Below are 19,786 nucleotides of genomic sequence, written 5' to 3'. Positions count from 1 at the left end.
ATAACAACAGTAATTAATGAGGCAGTCTAGACAGTGCAGGTGAGTCCAGGTAGGCCTAGACAGAGGATTTTTTTTGTGGTTCCAGTCGTGTTCCATCCTTTATGTTAATGATTACCGTACCTTGCTACAATAAGGGCTGCAAATGGCTGACAATTGAATTGGCCTAAGCTCAATATGAATTCTAACAGCCAGATAACTCTCTACATGTTAGTGAAAAGAGGGAGATAGGGAGTCTACTTCCCAACTTGTCAAACATCATTTTACATTAGGTATGAATTGAATGAATGAAGTGTTGGGAAATAGATATGCTCAGGAGAACAGGAGAGGGTGGGTTGGAAGTGTTAGGGTATGGTTGCAGTGTACTGAAATAAACAGCTTAAACAGTTTTTGTGTGCACTGTTTTGCACCGCATAACCAGGCAACCTCCATGTGCTGCAATCGACTACCTGAACTTATTACTAACCTATTATAATGATGAGAGAGAGAGCGAGAGAGAGGGGTGTGTGTTTGCGTGTATGCGTCTGTGTGTGTGTGTGTGTAGTGATTTTGATTGTTACGAACGTTTGGGGGCATTGTGGGAGATTGGGAATAGAAAGAATCACAGCACACACCATAAATTCAGCTCATCTGGGAAATCAACACTGCGTTCAAAGTCATTATATCCTCTTTTTGTTGGCAGTTTACAAGTTTATGTTATGGAGTCTCATCAAAGATAACATCTAATGATCAAAGCCAATGATGCTTGTCTGTGTGAATAACAATGTTGCCGGAACAGCTTATGCTGTGTTACATCCTAGGGCTAGGGGGACTGGCGATATGTAATCAGGGAAATGTTCTTTTTAGACCTTGGGCAAAGCTGGGGCTTATCTCAAATTGTACTCATGGCTCCTTCTTCAGAACAAAGGGCTGTGGAGTACGGCTGAAGAAGCTATTTCATAATTTAGCTGTGGTATCTCTGTCTGCACCACTGTACTGTAGCTGGCCGAATTAGCGTGAAGGAATTCAAGTGTCAGTGCGTCTAACTATCACTTCAGGATTTCTGATTGCACAACTGTCTCGGTGTGAACCCTGTGTCATCTGAACTGAAAATTCAATTGAATTAACTTTTTTAAATGTAAAAATAGACAGTGTATTGTTTCATGAGACATCTCTAATGCATCCTAATGAAATGACCCTTTCTGTTTGTTTGCTTTTGTCTTTTCCAGTGGACTATATCGGTGTGAAGGCTAACACACAGGGATTCCGATGCCTTCCAGACAACAATCTACGATGGGGAATTGAAGAGGGTGAGTAGGATTATTAACTGTTACTCAAGAGTTTGTTTTGGGTTAATTGAAATGTATACATGTGTACATTATATTGACTGTGGCCACTGGCGAGGTCAGACCAGACTAAACACATTTTATCTTCACATGAATCCATTCAGCCAAACAACCCCTCAGCCACACACCAACTCAATCACAGATACGTACCGCAATTCTTATATTTAGAGGGGAAAAGGGGTGATAAAGGATCATGACAGGGACCTATAAAGGCCTGAGGCAGAAATCAGAACACACTTTCCAGTGGTAGCTGGAGGTATAAAGTAGCACCTCAAAATGCTGGTCACAGAAAGATGAGGCCAAAGGGACAGGCAGATGACTGACCTGGCAGTCAGAGCTGTCAGTTTGGCCCAGTGTAACACGGGGGAGTGAGAGACAACAGGCAGACAACAGGAGCAAAGTGACACACAGAGGCTCTGCAGCAGCCTGGGACAGCCTGGTCAAAAGCAGTGCAGTAAATAGAGAATTGGGTGCCATTTGGGACACAGACAGGGTCTGGTAGCAGGGAGAGAGGCCAGTTAACCTCACACTGAACGTGTATGGATGATAGTCTTCTTAGTTCTTTATATCACCACAACCAGTGCCATGAGAATACCAAGTATGATGTTATGTTTTGAAGGGAAAGCCTGCAGCTAAACAACAAATAGTAGCTGTTCATGAAATGGAGATGTTCATGATGTCCCGGGATGGAGTAATGTGGAGTAAAGAAACAAGCTTTTAGCTATGACACACTGAGCTGGTGAGGAGAGGAGTGGGGTAGAGAGGAGCCAGGAAGAGAGAAAGGGAGTAAGCCGTCTGATCAGAACCACAGCAGGGCAGCATTCTCAATTCAGTTTGAAGACTACAGTGGAGCGGACCCATAAGTGAACATCAGAGGGCTTTCACACTGTCTCATAATATTCACTGCCTCTTTTAACAGCTGCGCACACAACCTTAATTTTTATGTTGCCCTGCATTGACTATACCCCATGTGTTTTCACAGCTGACCCTTGTAATTTGATTGGCTGTGCCAAGTTAACAGTACACATTTGTGCCAGAATTCTGCCTAAGCGATTCCATCAACCGCTTTTGGGTCTGTGGTTAAAAAAATGAAAGTAAAAAACAAAAATCTTGCTTCCAGCATTTTCAGCTGTGATGTTTTTTTTTTCCTAAGTGCACCAGAAGGTGAGACGTAGTGCAAAAGGCACTCACTTGGAATCTGTACTCCATTCGCCCCTGGCGAAAACACTGCTCATTAAATCTTAAGAGAAATTGTGTATTTATTTATTTTTTGTCTTTTAGTGGTGTTATTTCTGGGAGGGGTAGAGATCTGATGGTATAGTAGATAGTAGATGAGAAGGAAGCATGAACAACAATTATTGGATTATACACGTTAGAAATGTAAGGGTTTTGAGCTGGTAGTAATGTATTTATAGTAGAATTTGGTGTAGAAGCATGATGAGTGGAAGCATAAAATGAAACCCTGCCTATAAAATATTCCAAAACTGTACTCAAGTACTGTAGCTTCACTGTATGGAAGCTAGGAAAGCAGTCCCAAGACATATGTTTGACATGTTGGTGACAGTACATTACTGTAGGTGTCTGCCTGCTTTACAACTGCTGCTGCTCACTTGACATCAGCTCACTCTTTCATACTTAAGCAATAAGGCCCAGGGGGGTGTGGTATATGGCCAATACACCACGGCTAAGGGCTGTTCTTAGCACGACACAACGCGGAGTGCCTGGACACAGCCCTTAGCTGTGGTGTACTGGCCATATATCACAAACCCCCAAGGTGCCTTACTGCTATTATAACCTGGTTACCAACAGAATTTGAGCAGTAAAAATAAGTGTTTTGTCATACGCATGGTATACCACGGCTGTCGGCCAATCAGCATTCAGGGCTCGAACCACCCAGTTTGTAATGGTAATTTTACCATGGCATTGTTGAATATTCGTTTCGGATTGGATTGAAGGGCATTCTAGAGTGTGTATTACCTCCCTATAACGCACTATAGTTCATTTTTATTTTTTTAAGGGGTGGATCAGTTTTAATATTGCAGATAGATTGTTGCTTCAATTGATGTAATTGTCTGCATCAGTTCCAATCCCGCATATATTTACCACTTTTTGGGTAAATGTGTGTGTGTGTGTGTGTGTGTGTGTGTGTGTGTGTGTGTGTGTGTGTGTGTGTGTGCGCGCGCGCGCACGCACGCACACACACACACACACACACACATATATACAGTTGAAGTCGGAAGTTTACATACACCTTAGCCAAATACATTTAAACGCAGTTTTTCACAATTCCTGACATTTCATCCTAGTAAAAATTCCCTGTCTTAGGTCAGTTAGGATCAACACTTTATTGTAAGAATGTGAAATGTCAGAATAATAATAGAGAGAATAATTTCTTTCAGCTTTTATTTCTTTCATCACATTCCCAGTGGGTTAGAAGTTTACAAACACTCAATTAGTATTTGGTAGCATTGCCTTTAAATTGTTTAACTCAGGTCAAACGTTTTGGGTTGCCTTCCACAAGCTTCCCACAATAAGTTGGGTGAAATTTGGCCCATTCCTCCTGACAGAGCTGGTGTAACTGAGCCAGGTTTGTAGGCCTCCTTGCTCGCACATGCTTTTTCAGATCTGCCCACAAATTTTCTATAGGATTGAGGTCAGGGCTTTGTGATGGCCACTCCAATACCTTGACTTTGTTGTCCTGAAGCCATTTTGCCACAACTTTGGAAGTATGCTTGGGGTCATTGTCCATTTGGAAGACCCATTTGCGACCAAGCTTTAACTTCCTGACTGATGTCTTGATGTTGCTTCAATATATCCACATAATCATCCTGCCTCATGATGCCATCTATTTTGTGAAGTGCACCGGTCCCTCCTGCAGCAAAGCACCCCCACAACATGATGCTGCCACCCCTGTGCTTCACGGTTGGAATGGTGTTCTTCAGGTTGCAAGCCTCCCTCTTTTTCCTCCAAACATAACGATGGTCATTATGGCCAAACAGTTCTATTTTTGTTTCATCAGACCAGAGGACATTTCTCTAAAAAGTACGATCTTTGTCCCCATGTGCAGTTGCAAACCGTAGTTGAGCTTTTTTATGGCGGTTTTGGAGCAGTGGCTTCTTCCTTGCTGAGCGGCCTTTCATGTTATGTCGATATAGGACTCGTTTTACTGTGGCTGTAGATATTTTGTACCTGTTTCCTCCAGCATCTTCACAATTTCCTTTGCTGTTCTGGGATTGATTTGCGCTTTCGCACCAAAGTACGTTCATCTCTAGGAGACAGAACGCGTCTCCTTCCTGAGTGGTATGACGGCTGCGTGGTCCCATGGTGTTTATACTTGCGTACTATTGTTTGTACAGATGAACGTGGTACCTTCAGGCATTTGGGAATTGCTCTCAAGGATGAACCAGACTTGGAGGTCTACAATTTTGTTTTCTGAGGTCTTGGCTGATTTCTTTTGATTTTCCCATGATGTCAAGCAAAGAGGCACTGAGTTTGAAGGTAGGCCTTGAAATACATCCACAGGTCCATCAACAATTGACTCAAATGATGTCAATTAACCTATCAGAAGCTTCTAAAGCCATGACGTCATTTTCTGGAATTTTCCAAGCTGTTTAAAGGCACAGTCAGCTTAGTGTATGTAAACTTCTGACCCACTGGAATTGTGATACAGGGAATTATAAGTGAAATAATCTGTCTGTAAACAATTGTTGGAAAAATGACTTGTCATGCACAAAGTAGATGTCCTAACTGATTTTCATAAACTTTGATTTTTTAAAGAAATGTGTTGTGGTTGAAAAAATGAATTTTAATGACTTCAACCTAAGTGTATGTTAACTTCCGACTTCAACTGTACATAGATACATCCATCCATCCATCCATCCATATGGACCCTGTCTTTCAAAGATAATTCGTAAAAATCCAAATAACTTCTCAGATCTTCATTGTAAAGGTGTTTAAACACTCTTTCCCATACTTTTGATTTTGACCCCACTGTTGACCCCAACTGATTTTGACCCTACTTTTGACCCCACTGTTTCCCATACTTTTGATTTTGACCCCCCCCCCCCCCCAACATAATCTTGTTATGTTTAGTAAACTAATAAACAATAACACTTAGGCTTCTACCTTCAGTTTATACATATTATACACATTTTACAAGAGTTATATTTTGTTTGTTTTTAGTCCTTCCTCTATTTCCTTCCATCCAGTTTGATTTCTATTTGTAACTGTGCTATTTCATAATATTTCTGAACCTATATACATTTTACAGACCCTGTATGTTTTACATTGGTTATGTTGTTATTAGTCCCACCATTCAGCTCCCTTCAACCCCTCCCATCTATCTCTTAACACCATCCATTTTGAACCTTTCTATTCTCATAGCTTCTACAGATTGTAAATTAAAGATAAACATTTTTGCAAAAATAATTATATTATTGATTCATTGATGGTGACTTTTCAAATCACCCAGTATTGCTGTCTTCAGGATTAGTTCTAGGTAAATGTTGCAATTATTCAGCCATTCCTGGACCTGTGACCAAAAACGAGCTACATATGGACAGTACAAAAATAAATGATCAAATGACTCTGCCTCTTCGCAGCAAAATCTGCAGAGCTGGGAAGATTGTATCTCCCATATATATAACATTCTATCGGTTGCAAGAATTTTGTATAATCATTTCAATTCTAAGTTTTGAATCCGGTGTCGTTTTGCGTATCAGTTCATAAACCATGTGCCATGGAATCAGTACATCGAAAATCTCTTCCCAACTATTTTGCAATTTATATGTCACAGCTGTCAGTTTTTTGGTCCTTAAATGGAGTTGGTATATGTTTTATTTATCACACTTTTCTTTAACCATTTATGTTCTTTAATACAGGGCCGACATACAAGTTCCTTACCTTTTCCCACTTCTACTTGCCTCGTCCATTTTTGTGGTAATGCTGCAATTAGTTGGATGTAATTTTGAGTAGAGCAGACATTTCCATATGTCTGCGTTAGCTGTATGTGTGACATAACTCCACCAGTCCTATTTATGATATAATTTACAAAAATTACTTCTTTTTTTTATTTATCAAAAAATACATTTTTTTATCAGTTAGTATATTTGAGTTTAACCACTATTTGTTGTATTATTTGTTCTGTCTTTTTCAGGTGGATTAAACTGAAATTGCAGCCAACTTTCTAAGGCTTGTTTAAAAACTAACGATATTTTGGAGATTTCATTTTCATATAACCGAAAGTGAGCAGTTGTAATCTGAATTAAGGGAAAAAGGCCATTCTTGAACATGGGGTGAGACATTCTTACTAATTTACTAGAGAACCATTTCGGATTTAAGTACACTGCTCAAAAAAATAAAGGGAAAACTAAAATAACACATCCTAGATCTGAATGAATGAAATAATCTTATTAAATACTTTTTTCTTTACATAGTTGAATGTGCTGACAACAAAATCACACAAATAATCAATGGAAATCCAATTTATCAACCCATGGAGGTCTGGATTTGGAGTCACACTCAAAATTAAAGTGTAAAACCACACTACAGACTGATCCAACTTTGATGTAATGTCCTTAAAACAAGTCAAAATGAGGCTCAGTAGTGTGTGTGGCCTCCACGTGCCTGTATGACCTCCCTACAATGCCTGGGCATGCTCCTGATGAGGTGGTGGATGGTATCCTGAGGGATCTCCTCCCAGACCTGGACTAAAGCATCCGCCAACTCCTGGACAGTCTGTGGTGCAACGTGGCGTTGGTGGATGGAGCGAGACATGATGTCCCAGATGTGCTCAATTGGATTCAGGTCTGGGGAACGGGTGGGCCAGTCCATTGCATCAATGCCTTCCTCTTGCAGGAACTGCTGACACACTCCAGCCACATGAGGTCTAGCATTGTCTTGCATTAGGAGGAACCCAGGCCCAACCGCACCAGTATATGGTCTCACAAGGGGTCTAAGGATCTCATCTTGGTACCTAATGGCAGTCAGGCTACCTCTGGCGAGCACATGGAGGGCTGTGTGGCCCCCCCAAAGAAATGCCACCCCACACCATGACTGACCCACCGCCAAACTGGTCATGCTGGACGATGTTGCAGGCAGCAGAACGTTCTCCACTGCGTCTCCAGACTCTGTCACATGTGCTCAGTGTGAACCTGCTTTCATCTGTGAAGAGCACAGGGCGCCAGTGCCGAATTTGCCAATCTTGGTGTTCTCTGGCAAATGCCAAACGTCCTGCACGGTATTGGGCTGTAAGCACAACCCCCACCTGTGGACGTCGGGCCCTCATTACCACCCTCATGGAGTCTGTTTCTGACCATTTGAGCAGACACATGCACATTTGTGGCCTGCTGGAGGTCATTTTGCAGGGCTCTGGCAGTGCTCTTCCTGCTCCTCCTTGCACAAAGGCGGAGGTAGCGGTCCTGCTGCTGGGTTGTTGCCCTCCTACGGCCTCCTCCACGTTTCCTGATGTACTGGCCTGTCTCCTGGTAGCGTCTCCATGCTCTGGACACTACGCTGACATACACAGCAAACCTTCTTGCCACAGCTCGCATTGATGTGCCATCCTGGATGAGCTGCACTACCTGAGCCACTTGTGTGGGTTGTAGACTCCGTCTCATGCTACCACTAGAGTGAAAGCACCGCCAGCATTCAAAAGTGACCAAAACATCAGCCAGGAAGCATAGGAACTGAGAAGTGGTCTGTGGTCACCACCTGCAGAACCACTCCTTTATTGGGGGGGTCTTGCTAATTGCCTATAATTTCCACCTGTTGTCTATTCCATTTGCACAACAGCATGTGAAATGTATTGTCAATCAGTGTTGCTTCCTAAGTGGACAGTTTGATTTCACAGAAGTGTGATTGACTTGGAGTTACATTGTGTTGTTTAAGTGTTCCCTTTATTTTTTTGAGCAGTGTATAACTTTTGTATGACTGATGCCTTTAGTGAGAGGTCTAATGCTTTTAATATTTAATAATTTCTGTCCTCCGAATTCATATTCGTCATATAAATAGGCCCTTTTTAATTTGTCTGGCTTGCCAATCCAAATAAAATTTAATATTTTTTGTTCATATAATTTAAAAAGCAGGTCACTAGGTGTAGGCAAAACCATAAGCAAATCAGTAAACTGTGATATGACTAAAGAGTTCATCAGGGTGATTTTTCCACAAATAGACCGGTATCTTCCTTTCCATGGTAGCAAGATCTTATCTATTTTTGCTAACTCTATAAAACAAATTTGGAGTGAGATCATTTCTTTCTTTCGGGATTTGTATACCGAGTATATCCACATCCTCATCTGACCATTATATTGGTAAACTATACGCTAATGTAATAGTTAAAAAAGATGTGTGATCCAATACGTACACTTGGTTTTCGTCCAGAGTGGTTAGCAAAAGTATCTAGATCCTTTGAGGCTGTGGAGGGATTCTAATTGTGGTTATAAAAGAACAAATAAATCATCAGCGTACAATGACACCAATGTTTTTAAGCCATGGCTTTCTAATCCATTAATATTATTATTGAATCTAATTTTAACAGTTAACATTTCATGGCAATAATAAGTAGCAATGCCGATAGTGGACAACCTTGTTTTACTCCTCTTGACAGTTTTAAACTTTCTGAGATGTAGCCATTATTTACTATTTTACATCTCGGGTTACCATACATATATTCAACCCATTTTATAAGAGATTCTCCAAAATTGAAATATTCTAGGCATTTATATATAAACTCCAGTCGTACTTTATCAAAAGCCTTTTCAAAATCAGCTATGCTTTCCCCGATATTTCTTAGTATTCTATTGTTTCCAGTACTTGTCTTATATTATCTCCAATGTATCGTTGATGTATAAAAACCTGTCTGATTAGGATTAATAATATCCAACAATACTTTTTTAATTCTATGCACTAAGCATTTTGCTAGAATTTTTGTGAGAGGCCTCCAATTTTTTAAATAGACTGGATCTTTATATTTCCAATTTGAATCCTGTTTCAGTAGTAATGAAATCAGACCTTCTTGTTGAGTGTCTGACATTCTACCATTTATAGATGAGTGGTTAAAACATGCTTATAATGGTCCTCTGAGTATATCAAAAAAAGGTTTGGTATACCTCCACTTGTATACCATCCAGCCCTGGAGTTTTCCCGGTCTTTAATTGCGTGAAGAAGTTCCTCCTCTGTAATTTGGCCTTCACATGAGCCTTGCTGTACAGCTGTTAATTTGACATTATTAATAGAAAAAAATCTATACAATTAGCTTCAGTTAGTGGAGATGGAGGAGACTGAAACAAAAACATATGCTTAAAGTACTTTTAATTCCTCTTTCAAAATATTGTTTGGTGAATCATGGGTGACTCCGACATTTGTAACAAGTTTCAGTAAATTATTTTTGGTAGCATTTCTATGTTGAAGATTAAAAAATAATTTGGTGCATAGTTCGCTTTATTTTTTATGATATATTGCACTTGATCTTTCTTGAAAAAGTTCCTCAATTTTATTTTTTATTTTTTCCTCTGACTTATTCTGAGCCTCTATGGTACTGTTTTTATTGCTATCTATGTGGACTGTTAATCCTTCCATTTCCTTAGATGAGTACTGAATTGCATGGCCTCTAAAGGCACATTTAAGTGTCCCATACAATAAGGGGATCTTCTGTACCTATGTTATTGCGGGAAAAAGTCAGTTATCTGTCCTAGTTATAAACAAGTTATCATCCAGAAGGCTTGATTAAATTTCCAATATCCTCGCCCCTCATGGAAATTCTATAGTTAATTCTTACATGTTCAATGTTTGAGCTGCTTTTGAAAGCAAAAGTCAAATGGTAAATATTGTTAAATTAAATGTTCATAGTTGCAAGCTAGGACTGATGGTTTGGTTAGCTAAACTAGCAAGAGTTTTTTTTGTTACCAAGGCAACTACTGTTCTATCTAGTAAGCTTGCTAGCTACTTCAGTGGATGGTGAACACATTTCTTCTAGCGGTAAATTTGTGAAATTATAGCCATGGTATCATAGGGATAATCAACTCGAGGCTCTATGCGTTCTCTGGAAAATAATCCAAGTAAGGTTAGTTCCACTCCACTAGCGCATCGTGGAGCACACCTTCCACGTCGTTCATTATTTTCCAAAGAACGCATAGCCCTTCTTTGATTATTCCTTACATATTATATAGTTGAAGACCAGTGGTGGTCGGTTCTATTTAAAATGAGGGAGGACAATTAATTTGTTCATGCGCATGGCCTTATTTCTATTACACAATATTGGATGACTGTCATTCATATTCCAATCACCCAGTAATATCGATAGGTTTAGGCTACTACATGATACTCACATTTTCCCTATAGCCATCATGAGGTTGCTACAACCTAGCCTATGAATTTATGTTTACAACGTAGATGCACAGGTCAAGAGAAAAAATTGAGGTGACACATGGACAGACAGTGACACATTCAATACCGCCTTGCACACTCTTGCCTGCATCTAGCTGATCTAGGGTGTAATCATTAGTCCAACAGTTGCAAACTAGAGTTTCTATTGGACAATCTCCGGAATGTTTATCACCGTTTCGTTACATTTGCTTCTGTTTAAGAAATGTTTTTCAACAAAATCAGGGGGAATTAATACACCCCAGTTCACTTTCATAGCAGCCATGTTGTATTCCTTCTTGCATCTATGCGTTTTTCTCCTCACATTTTCCCTTCGTTTGTAGACTTCAATGCACAACACATCAGCAGTATCTGACCATGCGAAAAAACCTTTCCAAGCCAAAACATATCATAACCGCTACACACAGCTTACATCTTTGTCACCATATTAGCTAAAGTAATGTCATTGTCAACATAGCTAATAGAATTCACGTGTTAGTAAACCCTCAACAATCATGTAGTAACTTTAGTGCATAGTCAGTAAGCAGTTTAGCATTTACATCCCTCTACACACCCCTTGCACAGTCTTTCACAAAAAATGAATTACATTTGATGTATACAACCTAATCAACATTTTCAAAGTGAAAGAAAAATTATAGAACATTGTCCAATTGAATTAAAAGTTAAAAGGGAAGATGTCTTGATTGCATATGTCTTCCCACCCAAGAGTTAATACTTAGTAGAAGCATATTTGGCAGCCATTACAGCTGTGAGTCATTTTGAATTAATAAGATTCTACTAACTTTGTACAACTCTTAGGGCAACATATACTAAACCAAAATATGAATGCAACATGCAACAATTTCAAAGATTTTACTGAGTTACAGTTCATATAATGAAATCAATCAATTTAAATACATTTTTTAGGCCCTTATCTAGGGATTTCACATGACTGGGAATCCAGATATGCATCTATTGGTCACAGATACCTTAAAAATAATGGGCCTCACAATGGACCTCGTCACGGTATCTTTGTGCATTCAAATTGCTATCAATAAAATGCAATTGTGTTCATTGTCCATAGCTTATGCTTGCCCATACCATAACCCCACTGCCACCATGAGGCACTCTGTTCACAACGTTTACATCAGCAAACCGCTTGCCCACACGACGCCGGTTGGACATAATGCCAAATTCTCTAAAATTATGTTGGAGGTGGTTTATGGTAGAGAAATTAACATAAAATTCTCTGGCAACAGCTCTGGGGGACATTCCTGCAGTCATCTTGCCAATTGCACACTCTCTCAACTTGAGACATCTATGGCATTGTTGTGTGACAAAACCGCAGCATGGATACATAATAAATACAAATACCCGATAATGTCAGTGGAATTATGTTTTTAGAAATGTTTACAAATTAATTTAAAAATTAAAAGCTGAAATGTCTTGCGTCAATAACTGTTCAACCCCTTTGTTATGGCAAGCCTAAAGAAGTTCAGGAGTAAAAATATCCCTAACAAGTCGCATAATAAGTTGCATGGACTCACTCTGTGTGCAGTAATAGTGTTTAACATGATTTTTGAATGACTACCTCATCTCTGTATCCCACACATACAGTTATCTGTAAGGTCCCTCAGTCGAGCAGTGAATTTTAAACACAGATTCAACCACAAAGACCAGGGAGGTTTTCCAATGCCGCGCAAAGAAGGCCACCTATTGGTAGATGGGTAAAAATAAGAAAATAATACATTGAATATCCCTTTGAGTATTAATTACGCTTTGGAATGTGTATCAATACACACAGTCACTACAAAGATACAGGCGACCTTCCTAACTCCGATAGGAAGGAAACCGCTCAGGGATTTCACCATGAGGTCAATGGTGACTTTAAAACAGTTCCAGAGTTTAATGGCTGTAAAATGAGAGAACTGAGGATAGACAAAAAATATTGTAGTTACTCAACAATACTAACCAAAGTGAAAAAAAGGAAGTCTTTACAGAATACAAATATTCCATAATATGCATCATGTTTGCAACAAAGCACTAATGTAAAACTGCAAAAAAATGTGGCAAAGGTATTAACTTTATGTCCTGAATACAAAGCGTTATGTTTGGGGCAAATTCAACACATCACTGAGTACCACTAACCCTAATCCGAATGAGAGTTGTCTATTAATCAGCTACCAAAAAGTAAGCTTACATTCATCATAAATATTCAAATTTAATATTTCTGCCTGTTGTATATTTCTGCCCCCCCCCCAGGCATTATTCTGCACTTTTGGAGCTTATGTGTGTCACAATATCTATTCATTGAACCACTTTTGCAGTTAAATATTTTTAAACAACCATCCATTTCATTGGAGAAATTAGAGATGTGGAAAAACATGTTTGTTTTGTTCTTACTCGGGTAGGCGCATCTCAAGTTTGGAGGCCTTGCAACTAGCTTACTAACACAATACTTGAAAATGCATACGACAACAACATTGCATTCACTCTACATTACTGGTCTATATGACAAAGTGAAAAGAAGGAAGCCTGTGTTATAAATATCCACTCCAAATCATCCATTACTTTTGCAACAAGGCCGTTAAGTAATACTGCAAGACAACACCGCAAATAAATGAACTTTTTGGCCTAAATTTAAAACTACAGGCTTGGCTCAAATCCAATCCAATACAACACAATACAGAGTTAAACCCTCTGTATTTTCAAGTGTTGTGGTGGCTGCGTCATGTTATGTGTATTTTTGTCACCTGTAGGGACTGGGGAATTTGTTATGATCAAAATAAAATTGAAAGCAGCAAACCGCAGGTAAACACTTAGAGGAAAACCCGCCTCAGTCTTTTGAAACCCTAACCCTGGGATAGAATTTTTTATTTTTCAGCGGGACTGTTACACAATTTGTAATGCCAAAGGCACATCAGAATGGCTTTCCAAGAGGTGTTTAGTGGTCCAGTCTCAGTCCTGACTTAAATTTCCTTATAAAAGGTTTGATTATTTCTGTCCATCAATGATTACCAAACAAATTTACTGATCTTGAATAAATGTACTGAGCTTGACAAAAACAATGGATAAATGTTGACCTAAGAGTTTCGCAAAGTTAGTCTTATTCTAAATTATTCACAGCTTTAATGGCTGCCAAAGGGGTTTCCATTAATGCTGAGGTGTGAAGACATATGCAATAATCTGGACATTTTTCTTTCACTTTGAAAATGTAGAGTAGGTTGTGTAGATCTGCAGGGAAAATTTTTAATGTATTCCCTTTTTAGATTTGAATTTTCAAGGCAGCAAAATGTGAAGATTTTTTTATTACATTATTTACTACAGTGTATATATTACAGTTTTATTTTACTAGAGTAATTGTACTATAGTTAACTGTAAATATGACAGTAAACTACAGTAAGTACGACAGTAAAGTTTGCAAAAACACTACAGTGAATACTAGTATTCACTGTATTGTTTTTACTATTTATACCATAGTGTAGTATTTTTTTTCATGTGGGTAGCAACTATTAAGAGAGTCATGCAATGTGATGTGTGTCTTCTGTACATGTTTGGACCTTCTCCTTTGATCAACACAGATGAATGCCTATCCACCTGTGACTGGGACTGGATGCGCATGCTCTAATTCCACTGTCACTCACTGGAGATAAGCAGGAAGACAAAGCTTGCGTCCCAAGTGGCACCCAAGCGGATTCCCATCCTTGGGTATTTACCAAATGGCAACCTATTCTTTACGTAGTGCACTACTTTTGTGAGGAATAGTGTGCCATTTGGTAAACAGCCAAAGATGGGAATCAGCTACCCAGGGAGGGTACTGTACCTCATCTCACAGCTGTGGTGTGAAAGCCAAAGCTCTGGTGTGAAAGCCAATGAGGTTGCTCAGAGCTGTCTGGCACTGCAGTTAATAAGTGGTGAAGTGTGGAACAATCAGCTCTGTGGGATCATCCATCCAGCTGAAAGGCTTTTCTGCATCTCAAATGACACCATATTCCCTATAAAGTGCACTACCTTTCACCAGAGCCCTATGGTGCAATTTGGGATAAGGTGCCATTTGGGATGCGCAGCCTCCGTGTATGGGAGGATGATGATGCAGTCGGAATGGATCCAGCTGTCACAGTAGGTGGTAGCTGATTCTTCAATGGAAAGGATTAACTAAATATAGGTATTTGTGCATTTCAGATATATTCATGAATGAGATATACACTATGTATACAAAAGTATGTGGACATTCAAATTGGTGGATTCGGCTATTTTAGCCACACCCATTGCTAACAGGTGTATAGAATGGAGCACACCGCCATGCAATCTCCATAGACAAACATTGGCAGTAGAATGGCCTTACAGAAGAGCTCAGTGATTTTCAAGATGGCACCGTCATTGGATGCCATCTTTACAACAAGTCAGTTCATCAAATATCTGCCCTGCTAGAGCTACCCCGGTCAACTGTAAGTGCTGTTATTGTGAAGTGTTATTGTTATTGTGAAGTATGAGCAACAACGGCTCAGAACGGGAGCGCCGAGTGTTGTAGCGCGTAAAAATTGACTGTCCTCGGTTGCAACACTCAGTAGTTCGAAACTGCCTGTGGAAGCAACGTCAACACAAGAACTGTTGTCGGGAGCTTCATGAAAGGGGTTTCCATGGCTGAGCAGCCACACACAAGCCTAAGATCACTAAGTGTCGGCTGGAGTGGTGTAAAGCTTATCGCCTTTGGACTCTGGAGCAGTGGAAATGCGTTCTCTGGAGTGATGAATCACACTTCCTCATTTGGCCAATGGACGAATCTGGGTTTGGCGGATACCAGGAGAATGTTACCTGCCCCAATGCATAGTGCCAAATGTAAAGTTTGGTGGAGGAAGAATAATGGTCTGGGGCTGTTTTTCATGGTTCGGGCAAGGCGCCTTAGTTCCAGTGAAGGGAAATCTTAATGCTACAGTATTCAATGACATTGTGGCAACAGTTTGGGGAAAGGCACTTTCCTGTTTCAGCATGACAATGCCCCAGTGCACAAAGCAAGGTCCATACAGAAATAATTTGTTGAGATCGGTGTGGAAGAACTTGACTGGCTTGCAGAGACCCCTGACCTCAACCCCATCGAACACCTTTGGGATGAATTGGAATGCCAAATGCAAGCCAGGCCTAATCTCCCAACATCAGTGCCCGACTTCACTAATGCTCTTGTGGCTGAATGGAAGCAAGTCCCTGCAGCAATGTTCAAATCAAATCAAATATATTTGCCACATGCACCGAATACAACAGGTGTAGACCTTACAGTGAAATGCTTACTTACAAGCCCTTAACCAACAATGCAGTTTAAAGGAAATACCTTTAAAAAAGTAAGAGATAATAATAACAAATAATTAAAGAGCAGCAGTAAATAACAATACAGGGGGTGCCGGTACAGATTCAATGTTCGGGGGCACCGGTGTCGAGGTAATTGAGGTGATATGTACATGTAGGTAGAGTTATTAAAGTGACTATGCATAGATAATAACAGAGAGTACCATCAGTGTAGAATTGGGGGGGGGTGGCAATGCAAATAGTCTGGGTAGCCATTTGATTAGATGTTCAGGTGTCTTATGGCTTGGGAGTAGAAGCTGTTTAGAAGCCTCTTGGACCTAGACTTGGCACTCCGGTCCTGCTTGCCGTGCGGTAGCAGAGATAACAGTGTATGACTAGGGTGACTGGAGTCTTTGACCATTTGTAGGGCCTTCCTCTGACTCCACCTGGTATAGAGGTCCTGGATGGCAGGAAGCTTGGCCCTGGTGATGTACTACCCTCTGTAGTGCCTTGCGGTTGGAAGACGAGCAGTTGCCATACCAGGCAGTGATGCAACCCATCAGGATGCTCTCGATGGTGCAGCTGTAAAACCTTTTGAGGATATGAGGACCCATGCCAAGGGGGAATAGGGGGAGGGGGTTGTATCATTGGATTTACATAACATGCCTACCACTTTGAAGATGCAAAATATTTTTTATTGTGAAACAAACAAGAAATAAGACAAAAAAACTGAAAACTTGAACATGCATAACTATTCACCCCACCAAAGCCAACACTTTGTAGAGAAACATTTTGCCGCAATTACAGCTGCAAGTCTCTTGGGGTATGTCTCTGTAAGCTTGGCACATCTAGCCACTGGGATTTTTGCCCATTCTTCAAGGCAAAACTTCTCCAGCTCCTTCAAGTTGGATGGGTTCTGCTGGTATACAATAATCTTTAAGTCATAGCACAGATTCTCAATTGGATTGAGGTCTGGGCTTTGACTAGGCCATTCCAAGACATTTCAATGTTTCCCCTTAAACCACTCGAGTGTTGCTTTAGCAGTATGCTTAGGGTCATTGTCCTGCTGGAAGGTGAACCTCGGTCCCAGTCTCAAATCTCTGGAAGACTGAAACAGGTTTCCCTCAAGAATTTGCCTGTATTTAGCGCCATCCATCATTCCTTCAATTCTGACCAGATTCCCAGTCCCTGCCGATGAAAAACATCCCCACAGCATGATGCTGCCACCATCATGCTTCACCTTGGGGATGATATTCTCGGGGTGATGAGAGGTGTTGGGTTTGCGCCAGACATAGCTTTTTGGCCATCAAGGAAAACACTAACTTTTTGTCTCATCTGACCAGAGTACCTTCTTCCATATGTTTGGGGAGTCTCCCACATGCCTTTTGGTGAACACCAAACTTGTTTGCTTATTTTTTTCTTTAAGCAATGGCTTTTTTCTGGCAAATCCTCCATAAAGCCCAGCTCTGTGGAGTGCACGGCTTAGTGGTCCTATGGACAGATAAGATACTCCAATCTCCGGTGTGGAGCTTTGCAGCTCCTTTAGGGTTATCTTTGGTCTCTTTGTTGCCTCTCTGATTAATGCTCTTCTTGCCTGGTCCGTGAGTTTTGGTGGGCGGCCCTCTCTTGGCAGGTTTGTTGTGGTACCATATTCTTTCAATTTTTTAATAATGGATTTAATGGTGCTCCGTGGGATGTTCAAAGTTTCGGATCTTTTTTATAGCCCAACCCTGATCTGTACTTCTCCACAACTTTGTCCCTGACCGGGTTGGAGAGCTCCTTGGTCTTCATGGTGCCGCTTGCTTAGTGGTGCCCCTTGCTTAGTGGTGTGGCAGACTCTGGGGCCTTTCACAACGTGTGTGTGTGTGTGTGTGTGTGTGTGTAATATATATATATATATATATATATATATATATATATATATATATATATATGTATATGTATATGTATGTATGTGTGTCCTGAGTTCATGTGACACTTAAATAAAGTCCAGTTGTGTCCAATCTAACTAATTATGTGACTTCTGAAGGTAATCTTATTTAGGGACTTCATAGCAAAGGGGGTGAATACATATGCACACACCACTTTTCCGTTTTTAATTTTGTATAATTTTTTGAAACGAGCAATTTTTTTTAATTTCACTTCACCAATTTGGACTGTTTTGTGTATGTCCATTACATGAAATCACCCCCAAAAATCTATTTCAATTACAGGTTGTAATGCAACAAAATAGAAAAAATGGCAAGTTGGATGAATACTTTTGCAAGGCACTGTACTTTTGGTCATGTAGTGTATTATCCATGCATGAATCTGTTCCAAATATCAGTCTCTTGAAAAGCTGCATTGGTTTTCTTCATGGAGAGGACAGCAGTTGTGAACTGCTGTGATAATGTAGAGTGTGTTTATTTTGGGTTTATTTTGCAATCCATAATACAAATATATGAAAAATTAAAGGGCAAAAGGATGTGTTCAATATCAGAGAGATTACATTGCATGTCAACAGACTGCTGCTAAACAGAGTCCATTCTACAGAGCTGCACAGTATTTTGGAAATGGATTAATCCAAAGCCTGAGCGAGTAGATAGATGCAGAGCAAAAGAAACATGTGACATAGTCGGTAGTGCTGTGTTACAGAGACACCATGGTTCATTCCTAACATGGATTCATGGAAGCCAGGTTTCTCTGCAGTGGGGAGATAGGGATGTTTAGAGCCCCCTGCAGTGCACTGAACAGGAGGATAAGGCTGGAGGAGTGGGTTGTTGTAGATCTACAGGGAACAAACGGGCCATTTGATGAATAAATGTTTCCCGTAGGTAGTGTATGTAATTAAGATCTGACTCAGACTTTTAGGGTTGAGGAGAGGAGTATTTGTGTGTGTGTGTGTGTGTGTGTGTGTGTGTGTGTGTGTGTGTGTGAGAGAGAGAGAGTTCCTTAGTTTGCAGTAGTTAAATCAGGCCAGATTAATTCAGACTATGAAGACTAAAAACCAGAAAGGCTTCTAACCCCCCCCCCCCCTTGTAAAATATAGGCATTTCCAAAAAGGACAGTGACATGTATAGACTGTGTATATTATTTTGGTTGTTGTCTGCTATCTTGGCTATATAGCCAGAGGATATGTTAATGATGTGTTGACCATTTCAAAATTAAAACATGGTTGGGTGCACTGTTCAATTAGCTGTGGTACATTCGTCATAAAGTTACTTTTTTAGAATGTTCTGTGGATTGTCACGACTAATGGTTTTTGTGTTAGTTTTTACCAAGTGCAGTTATGACTCAGCTCTTAGAGTAAAATAGATTCTTCTCAATATGATTTCACAGTCTTGAAGAAATGTCTTTATTGAGAACAAATTATGGACCAAGGAAATCTTGTATGTCTTCAATTTGTTATTGAATTTAAATGCTGTTTTTTGTTTCTCTGCTTCTAGTGTTTGTGCTCTTTCAGGAAATGTAAATCAAGGCAGATAGCTAGCATATTTTCCAAGTGAATATGTTAGCACTACAGGCCTTTGATATTTGCTTGCTCTTTGTTTGGTGAGGAGGGAAAGTACGGAAGCACATTAATGACAGTGCATGCCTCTAGGACGTGTTTTCATGTGGAACACAAATGGTGGATCTTTCTCTCTCTCTCTTGGAATTTAGCCAGAACTATTTTACAACCTAAATAGCTCTATGTTTCAAAGGGTGTGTTGGTTGTTAGGAATCAAAGCTTGTTGTTTGAAATATGATGGAATTTGATTTTCCTCTCTTGAAAGTAATACTGATTATCATAAGTGGATTATGTATGCAGTTGATGGAGTTGTCACCTATATATTATGAATGTCTTG

At 40.0% G+C, this 19,786-nt stretch overlaps 1 protein-coding gene across 5 annotated transcripts in view; it reads left to right on the top strand.

Annotated features, from left to right (window-relative positions):
* Positions 1-19,786, top strand: part of LOC115169733 (disks large-associated protein 1-like) — a 124,009-nt gene that overhangs the window by 46,678 nt on the left and 57,545 nt on the right. For all 5 annotated transcript variants that reach the window (XM_029725644.1, XM_029725645.1, XM_029725643.1 and 2 more), the window contains exon 2: positions 1,206-1,286. The gene's annotated coding sequence lies outside the window, so the exon portion shown is untranslated. The remainder of the gene's footprint in view (positions 1-1,205; positions 1,287-19,786) is intronic.

The sequence above is a fragment of the Salmo trutta genome, chromosome 31 (genome assembly GCF_901001165.1).
Source record: "Salmo trutta chromosome 31, fSalTru1.1, whole genome shotgun sequence".
Classification (NCBI taxonomy): domain Eukaryota; kingdom Metazoa; phylum Chordata; class Actinopteri; order Salmoniformes; family Salmonidae; genus Salmo; species Salmo trutta.
The sequence above is the reverse complement of the archived record's forward strand: the minus strand, read 5'-3'. Positions and strand labels throughout refer to the sequence as shown.